Raw genomic sequence first — 10,008 nt, forward strand, 5'->3', positions numbered from 1 at the left:
TAAGAAAACTTCCCAGAAGGTCACCCATCCCAAGATTACTCCAAGTCAAACACGGTTAACCATGGAGTTCTTATGGGAAGACTCTCAAAAAGAAAGGTGCACCTTATTAATATAGGTAGTAACATCTAATCCTTTTAGACCTTTCTTCCACATGGTATCACATTCTCCCTTACTTACAAAATGCAGCATCCTCATTGCAAACCCACATTTCCAAACCCAAGCGATGTGAATCTCATCACACTTCCGACTAGGTAATCGTTCTGATACCATTTTTATAACGCCCCAACCTGGGTCTGTCAGGGAGCACTGCATCTCTCCTCCTTCACCTGGACCAGACAATGGGGGGCAGGCCTTATCGAACTAATGAATAGCCCCACAGACCAACATGTGTCATTTTCAGTGTATTTTTTTCTCACTCACACACTTCCTGAGAAAACTTCCCAGAAGGTCACCCATCCCAAGATTACTCCAAGCCAAGCACGCTTAACCGTGGAGTTCTTATGGGAAGACTCTAGAAAAGAAAGGTGCACCTTGTTAATATAAGTAGTAACATATAATCCTTTTAAACCTTTCTTCCATGGGGTATCACAGTTAAAACCCTAAAAGTCCATCCTAAACACAACCCCATAACTTCCTTCAGACAGGGTAGTATAAAACAACCTCCTCTACCTCGGAGCTCAGTCCACTCTTCTATCTGGGTTTCCTGAAATGTTTGTAATGCTGGGGTGAGACACCTTTTAGTAAAGGATATAAGCTATTATCAGTATCTGGCATCATGAGTATCATTGTGTTATAACATATATTATACATTGTATATTATATTTGTTAAATAAGGAAAGTCCGTACATAAATCAACTGCATTTAGTAAATCTGTTAAAAACTATTCGGTAATAATATGAATAAATCATATTTCATATAACATATTATGACATACAAAATTTATGTATAATACTGAAATCACACCTTGGATTGATAGCTAGCTGATGTCATGTATTACCCCCACATGACTGGGTTGTGCAGCCCGTAGGCGGGAACTAGTAATGGCTGGCCTACCACGGTAAGTCAAACTTGTAAGTCTGTAAGTACAATTGGCTTGCCTTGCCTAGTCTAGACTACCACGGGGCCCTGCTCCTACACTGATGCACAATCGACTATCTTACTCCTACACTCTATGTAAGATGTGTGGTAGCACTGCCTGAACTGATAGCTACGGTATTGTGCTCTGAATTTAAACTAAGTCATCCAAGTTTTGCTATCTTATAATATATTTCTCATAATATAATTATGTTCTTAAATAACATTTTTATATTTTTGAAATAAAATCTAACTTTTACTTATTTCTAAATAAAAAGTTGTCATTTCATAAATTCTTATTGTCATATTAAAACTAATCATGGCATCTACGCCATCTGAAATCTCGGCATTTGTGCCGGCTGAATAATACGATATCTACATCGACTGAATTTCATAATATACATAAAAACACAATTTCTATACTATTTATAGCTTTTCTAAAAAAATGTCGTTAAAACATGCTTGTTCAATATTTTTATGAAATATTCTAACATGCTATTAATTGTAGTAAAAATCTATACTCATGCCACACATTAATGAGTACCATTCTATAACATATTGTCTGGCCTGAAAACATATATTTTTCTGATAAAAAATTAATATTAAACCTGTTTTTCAAAGTTTCCTCAGTTCCATCTCAGTATTCCCAAAACTATACATAATTTATGAATTAAATACTAAATATTAAAAAATACATTTTCTGAAAATACCCGACTTAGTGTATCCCCTTAATTGTTTCCTAGGAAACCTGCTAAAATCCTAAACCACGCGTACGGCGTCCCAAAACTCCAAACCCTAAAATCCTATTAACTCCAGCTCAATTAACTTAACCCCACTATAAAATCATCTAACACTATTTCTTGGCCCAGAAATACCTATTAATCATATAAATACTAAAATAACTGACTTACCCTGATTTTGGGATGGTGCCCAAGAACTCCAAACCAACAATCAGCTTCGGCTAAATTGTAGAAAATATCCCCAAGATCAACGTGGTAGCTTCTGATCGTCAAAACGAGGAAAAATAAAGTCGGATTGGAGGAGAGAAGGAGAGAGGACCAAATGTAGAGAGAGAGAGAGAGAGAGAGAGAGAGAGAGAGAGAGAGAGAGAGAGAGAGAGAGAGAAGAGAGAAAGAGAGAGATTTTTCGCTGAAAATCCAATCTGAGTGTATTTATAGACGATTGGCCATGTGGCTTCGTCAACGAGACATGTGTACTCATAGACAAACCGCAAAAGAGTGTTTGTCGACGAAGATAATGAATTCATCGATGAACCCTTAATGGCCTAAATTCCCTACTCTCAGTATCTTCTCGTCGACAAACACATGTACTTCGTCGACGAGATCTAGGAGGACGTTCGTCAATGAGAACCCTGGGTTCGTCGATGAACTCCTATTAATGCTCCTCAATTTTTCTTATTTTCTTTTCATTTATTATTTTTTTTCTATTATTTTTCCGGGTCTCTACATTCTCGATCTCCTCCTTTTAAAAATTTCGTTCTCAAAATTTGCTATTAATGTTACACACCATCACTTGAGGAAAAATTTGCTACTTATTTTATTATTTGCCCTCACTTATAGCGGATGAATATCGTGATTACATTTACAGTTTTGGGAAAGTACAATAATAAACCAAAATTCTCCCAAAACCAACAAAACAAAAACCATTATATGCAACTGATTAAGTTGCATAAAACAAAATCTATTTACATGATTCCTTACCTGTATTATTATCTTTTCCTAGCTAATGCTGGACCCATTAAACAAATGTGGGTATTTTTTATGCATCTCCTTCTCCAGCTCCCACGACGCTTCCTCCACTACATGATTCCTCCATAGAACTTTTACTAGTGGTATTTTCTTAGTGTGCAACTCTTGTTCCTTACTATCTAGAATCTGCACTTGTATTTCTTCATATACTAAAGTGTCTCTAAGCTTTATCTCCTCATAATTGATTACGTGGGAGGGATCTGGGACGTATTTCCCTAATATAGAAACATGGAATACGTCATAAATTCGGGATAATGCTTGTGATAGAGCTAACCTGTAGGCAATTGGGTCCACTCTTTCAAGTATCTCAAATGTACCAATGTACCTAGCGTTCAGCTTACCCTTCCTCCCAAACCTCATAGCTCCCCTCAGCGATGCTTCTCTAAAAAATATATGGTCTCCCACATCAAACTCCAACTTTCGACGACGAGTATCTGTGTAATTTTTCTGCCAACTCTAGGCAGCACTAATTATGTCTCTAATAAGTCGGACTTTATCATATGCCTGTTGCACCAATTCTAACCCTAAAACTTGTCTTTCACCCAATTCATCCCAGTGTAGCGAAGAGCAGTACCTTCTACCATATAATGCCTCGTAAGGTGTCATCCGATCACTGCCACTCGCATAGGCACTACCTCCTCCTGGATCCATTTGGAAAAACAATTAACGTAACTTAGGAACCTTATACTTATAGCTTACACACCTAACATAGTTCCTTATCTTAACTTCCTTAACTCATTCCTAACTCCAGTCCTACATTCTAGGAACACACCCCAACAATAGTTTACTATGGTTTTCCTAAAATCGTCACCCCAAGAAAAACATAGAAACCACCACAGAATTCTTGCCTTTAGACTGTAGAACAAAACCTTAAATCATTTTCCCATACTTTGGTATCGTTTCCGTTGCACTCTAAAGTGTATAGAACCTAGCAACCTAGGCTCTGATACCAAACTGTAATGACCTGCTTATTTATCATTTTTTTTCCCTGATAAAAAAAAACTGATATAATAAATCTAACAGATCATAATCAACCTGAACCCATGGGTACTAGGGATACATCAGAAACACAACACGGAAGCCTAAGCAGCAGAAAACATAAAATCATATACATCCCATATTACTATTCAACACAATATCAGAGTTTACTACATCCGTTATATATATATATATATCCCAAAACAATCAAAATCAGCCTTACGGTCATCACCCAAAAATCCATCTAACCTTAGCGATAGACTTACCCTTCAGATTGGGTAGGACTAACGAACTCTAGCATTGTGGAGCTTTATGTGCTCTCCTATCTGGGGCTCCTAAAATGTTCATATAATTTGGGGTGAGAAACCTCTCAGTAAGGGAAATAAACTAATACCAGTATGTGGCAACATGAGTGTTTCCGTGTTATACATAAAATCATACATAAACATATTTGGTGAAACTGTCTGTATCATAACTGGGAAAACATATATAATCATATCATGATAGAACGTACTAGATTTCCATAAACATAATTCATCTCATATGATAATAATACAAAAACAACCCTGGAAGGTTAGCTGGCTGGTGTCATGTCTTACCCCCACATGACTGGGTTGTGTGGCCCAAAGGAAAGACCTGACAATGGCTAGCTGAACACTGCCAAGTCAAAGCAAATGTCTGTAAGTACGATGGGTCTACCAGACCTGGTCCGTAGGGGCGCCAACACTTCAATAAACCACATCGACTATCCATCCTCACGCTGCCCAGTACAACAGCGATAACACTAATATCATGATGATCATGAACACATAGCTACATTACCGTGATCGTGCAAGCCTAAACCAAGCTAACCAGGTTCTTATGACATATAACATATTTCAAATTGTGATATATTGCTATTCCATAATAATATTTTTCAAATCAATATCATCATATCACATTTCATTCATAACGTGAAAATCATCGACCTTTACGCCGACATTTCGTATTTTTTCAATCACAGCCCGTACGTCGTATCACATATCAAATAAGAGGTTCAGCCCGTATGCTGGCATATCATATAAATGGCTCGGCCTGTTCCTCGGCATATCATGTAAAAGGATCGGCTTGTACGCCGGCATATCATGTGAGAACATCCTCGGACTGTACGCCGGTATATCATATAAAACTCTCGGCCCGTACGCCGGTATATTATATAAAAACTTCTCGTTCCGTACGTCGGTATATCATGTAAAGCTTTGTATCATTTAACATTTTCCCAAAAAATAGTAATTCATAATAGATACTACTCATGCCATACAAAATGGGTATTACACATATTTAAAACATATCATCATTTACAGCAGTATTTCCCAAACATAATGCTATTATATATTTATTTTCCTGAAATTAAATGCTGTAAGATTATACATATATTTCCATAAAACAACTAGTTTAGTTTATCCCCTCACCTGATTCCTAAAAAGCCTCTAAAGTACATCAGTCCTGCACCCGCAGGGTTCCCCGTTTAACACCCTGAAATCAACATCTTCGAGAACAGAAGTTCAGTATTTCTACACGTACTATATTTTCTACAACTGCAGCAAAGTCAAATACCGATTAGAAAGCCTTACCCCAAATCTGGGATGGAATTCAAGCTAGCCCCACCAACGATCCACTCCAGCAAATTTGAAGAGAACTCTTCTAGGAGTGTCGTGGTGGCCTCAGATCGTCGAATTGACGAGAATCTAGCTTAGAAACTTAGAGAGAATGAGTGGAAACCAAAAAGAAGTGAGGGAGGGAAGTTTTGGGGTTAAAAATCTGTGCTGAAATCCGGATTAGGACTATTTATACACTGACCTTTGTCAACGAGCCACGTCACCTCGTCGACGAGGTCATGAAGAAAATTCATCAACGAACGTTTGATTCTCGTCGATGAAATTCATAGATGGAAAAATAGCCTCTCGGTATTTTCTCGTCAACGAGACACATCCCCATCGACGAGCCCCTTATGTGTACTTGTCGACGAGCTCCCTGTGTTCATTGGCAAGGCCTTGTTTAAGTATTTCAAATACAATTTCCTTTTGTCCTTCTTCCATTATTTAAATACCATAATTCCCTAGGTCACTACATTCTCCCCTCCTTATAAAATTTCGTCCTTGAAATTTGCAATTCATATGATTCATCATCCCTTAAAGGCAAAACGATCTACTTATTTTATTACTTACCCTCACTTATGGCGGAGGAATACCATGGTTACATTCCAAGTCCTGGGAGATTACATATATCAAATAAAATTCTCCCAAAACTAAAAGACTACTTATTAACTAAATCACTACATGTACCTAAAAAAGAAATATTACCTACTATTACACTTTCCTGAATAATTGTAGATGTCGAGCTCCCAAGAAGCTTATTCTATTGCATGATTTCTCCATAAGACTTTCACTAAAGGAATATTCTTATTACGCAATTCTTGTTCTTTCCTATCTAGGATTTGTACTGGCGCCTCCTCATAAACTAGTGAATCACTAAGCTCTAATTCACCATAGTTGATCATGTGAGAAGGGTCTGGGACGTATTTTCTCAACATGGAAACTTGGAATATGTTGTGGATCTTGGACAACACAGGTGGCAAAGTTGGCCTGTAGGTAATCGGCCCCACTTTCTCTAGAATCTCAAACGGACCGATAAACCTAGGGTTAAGTTTACCCTTCTTCCCAAATTGTATAACCCATTTTAATGGAGCTATCTTCAAAAACACATGATTACCAACATCAAACTCTAATTTCCTGTGGTGGGCATCAACGTAACTCTTCTGTAGCCTCTGAGTTGCACCGATCCTGTCTCTGATAAGCCGAACCTTATCACGCGCTGGCTGAACAAACTCTGGTCCCATAACTCGCCACTCACCCATTTCATCCCAAAATAATGGAGAACGACATCTCCTACCATAAAGCGCCTCAAACGGTGTGATGCCAATACTGACTTGATAACTGTTATTGTACAAAAATTCTACCAACGGAATAAACTGAGTCCAACTACCCCCAAAATCTAACACGCACGCTCGAAGCAAATCTTCTAATATCTGAATTTTCCTCTCAGTCTGCCCATTTGATTGAGGATGGAATACCGTGCTAAAAGATAACTGAGACCCTAGAGCCTCCTACAAGCTCCTCCAAAATTGTGACGTGAAACATGGGTCTCTGTCTGACACTATAGACACTAACACGCCATGAGAATGGACTATCTCTTGAATATATATATTTCTGTCAATCTGTCCATGGAGTAGCTGATCTTGATGGGAAAGGAAATGGGCAGTCTTAGTCAAACGATCCACAATCACCCAAATTGTGTTCTGGCCATGCAATGATGACGGCAGCTTTGAAATAAAAATCAATAGATATATGATCCCATTTCCACTCTGGGATAAAAAGTGGCTGCAACTGGCGTGCCGGTCTCTGGTGCTCAGCTTTTATCTGCTGACACTTCAGACACTAGGCTACATACTCAGCAATTTCTCTCTTCATACTGCTCCACCAATAAGACTCTCGCATATCTCTATACATCTTCATACTACCGAGATGAATTATGTACAAAGATTTGTGAGCCTCCTCTAAAATGGTCTTTTTGATGTCAGCATTGGCAGGAACACATAATTTGGAACAGAATCGTAACGCTCTGTCATCTGCAATACTAAACTCTTCTCCCTGACTATTCTGTACTATAACCATTACTTCTACTAATTCTGGATCATTTCTCTGAGCAGCTTTAATCCTTTCTTGTAAAGTAGGTTGCACCACTAAACTAGAAATACAAGCCTGAGAACCACTCCCGACCAACTCTATGCTGAGTCTCTCCAGATCCATCATGATTGGATACTAGATCTCCATAGCTGTCAATGCTGGTCCCACAGACTTCCTACTCAAAACATCAACTACCACGTTCGCCTTCCCTAGGTGGTAACTGATAGTGTAGTCAAAATATTTAATGAGTTCTAACCACCTTCTCTGCCTCATGTTCAGTTCCTTATGGGTGAAAAAGTATTTTAAATTCTTGTGATCAGAGAAGATTTCACACCGTTCACCATACAGGTAATGCCTCCAAATTTTCAATATGTGTACCACTGCAGCCAATTCAAGATCGTGGGCAGGGTAGTTCTTTTCATACTCTTTCAATTGCCTGGAAGCATACGCTACTACTCTACCATGCTACATCAATACACAACCAAGTCCCTTCAAGGACGCATCACTATAGATAACATAACCTTCACCCCATGACGGGATAACCAGTACTGGTACCGTGACAAGCCTCTGCTTCAATTCCTAAAAACTTTGCTTACAACTGTCGTCCCACTCAAATCTAACATTCTTCCTAGTTAGTCGTGTCAGAGGTCCTATTAACGTTGAGAATCCCTCAACGAAACGACGGTAATACTCAGCTGATCCCATGAAACTCCTGATCTCCTGGATGTTCCTCAGTCTAGACCAATTCACTAACGCCTTAATTTTACTAAGATCCACAGAAATACCATCTCCTAAAATGATATGCCCCAAAAACACAACCTTCTCAAGCCAAAATTCACATTTGCTGAACTTGGCGTATAACTTCTTTCCCCTGAGCGTCTGTAGAGCTTGCCTCAAATGCGTCTCATACTCCTCACAGATCCTCGAATAGACCAGTACATTATTAGTAAAAATAACAACAAACTAGTCTAAATATTGGTGAAAAACTCTATTCATCAAGTCTATAAATACCGCAGGAGCATTCGTCAAACCAAACGGCATAACGAGGAATTTATAATGCCTATATCTAGACCTAAAGGTTGTCTTCGATACATCCTCTACTTTCACTTTCACTTGGTGATAGCCTGATCTGAGGTCAATCTTGGAATACCCCCGTGTACCTTGGAGCTGGTCAAACAAATAATCTATACGGGGTAGAGGATACTTGTTCTTAACTATCACTTTGTTAATCTCCCTATAGTCTATACACATCCTCATAGTCCTATATTTCTTCTTTACAAATAAAACTAGAGCTCCCCACGGAGATACACTAGGTTGGATGAATCCCTTATCAAGCAAATCTTGCAACTAATTCTTCAATTCTGCCAACTCTGCTGGTACCATTTGGTAAGGTAGTTTAGAAATCGGCGCTGTACTTGGAAGCAGATCAATATAAAAATCTACCTCACGATCAGGTGGCAAACCTAGTAACTCATCTGGAAAAACATCTGTAAACTCCTTTACTACTGGCATACTAGCGAGTTTCAATTCATTCCCTGACATTTCCTTCACAAAGTCCACGAATCCCGGACAACCACTCATTAGTAGTCTCCTTACCTGAATGGCTGAAACTAACTGAGGCGGGATTGCACTCGCGACCATACAAACCTGAATTCTACTTTTCCTAGAGGTCTGAATATCACTTCCTTTACACGACAATCTATGCTGGCGTAATTGGCTACTAACCAGTCCATACCGAATATTACATTGAACCCATGCATATCCAGCACTATGAAATCAGCAGACAAGGTTTTCCCCTGAATATCAACTAAACAACCCCGGAGCACCCTACTACACCTCACTACTGACCCAATCGGTGTAGATACTAACAGTTTAATGCCTAACAACTGTGTTTCTACCCAACATAGTCTAGTGCACTCTAGAGAAAGAAACGAGTGTGTGGTTCTTGAATCAAATAATACAATAACTTTAAAGGAAAACATGCTAACCATACTTGTCACCACTTCATCAGCTGTCTCAGCATCACCTGGTGTCAAAGCAAAAACTCTAGCTGAAACCATATACCTTTGCTAGCCTCTACGTGGCGCCTGATAGCCTCCCCGGTACGGTCTAGGAGTAGGAGCGATATCTGGTGGTAAAGGGTAGCTTCGCACCATATGTCCCTATCTACCGCAGTGATAGCAGACAGCTCATCCCAATCGACACTCTCCCCAGTGCTTCCTCCCACAAGTCTGACAAACAGGAGGATTTTGCACTATCTGAACCTCACGATCCCCAGTTTCCTGTCTCCTCCCTCTGCCATAGTTTCCTCTCCTTCACTAACCCTACCTATGACCTTGCTGGTAGCTTGAAGATGTAGATCTCTTCTGTTGTCCCTGTTCCTCTATATCTATACGCTCACCAACCTCTACAAAAGCTGTTCTGTCAACTAACTCAGCAAAATTCTGAATCTTTAGTACCAC

Source organism: Malania oleifera, chromosome 8 (assembly GCF_029873635.1).
Source record: "Malania oleifera isolate guangnan ecotype guangnan chromosome 8, ASM2987363v1, whole genome shotgun sequence".
In the NCBI taxonomy this organism is placed as follows: domain Eukaryota; kingdom Viridiplantae; phylum Streptophyta; class Magnoliopsida; order Santalales; family Ximeniaceae; genus Malania; species Malania oleifera.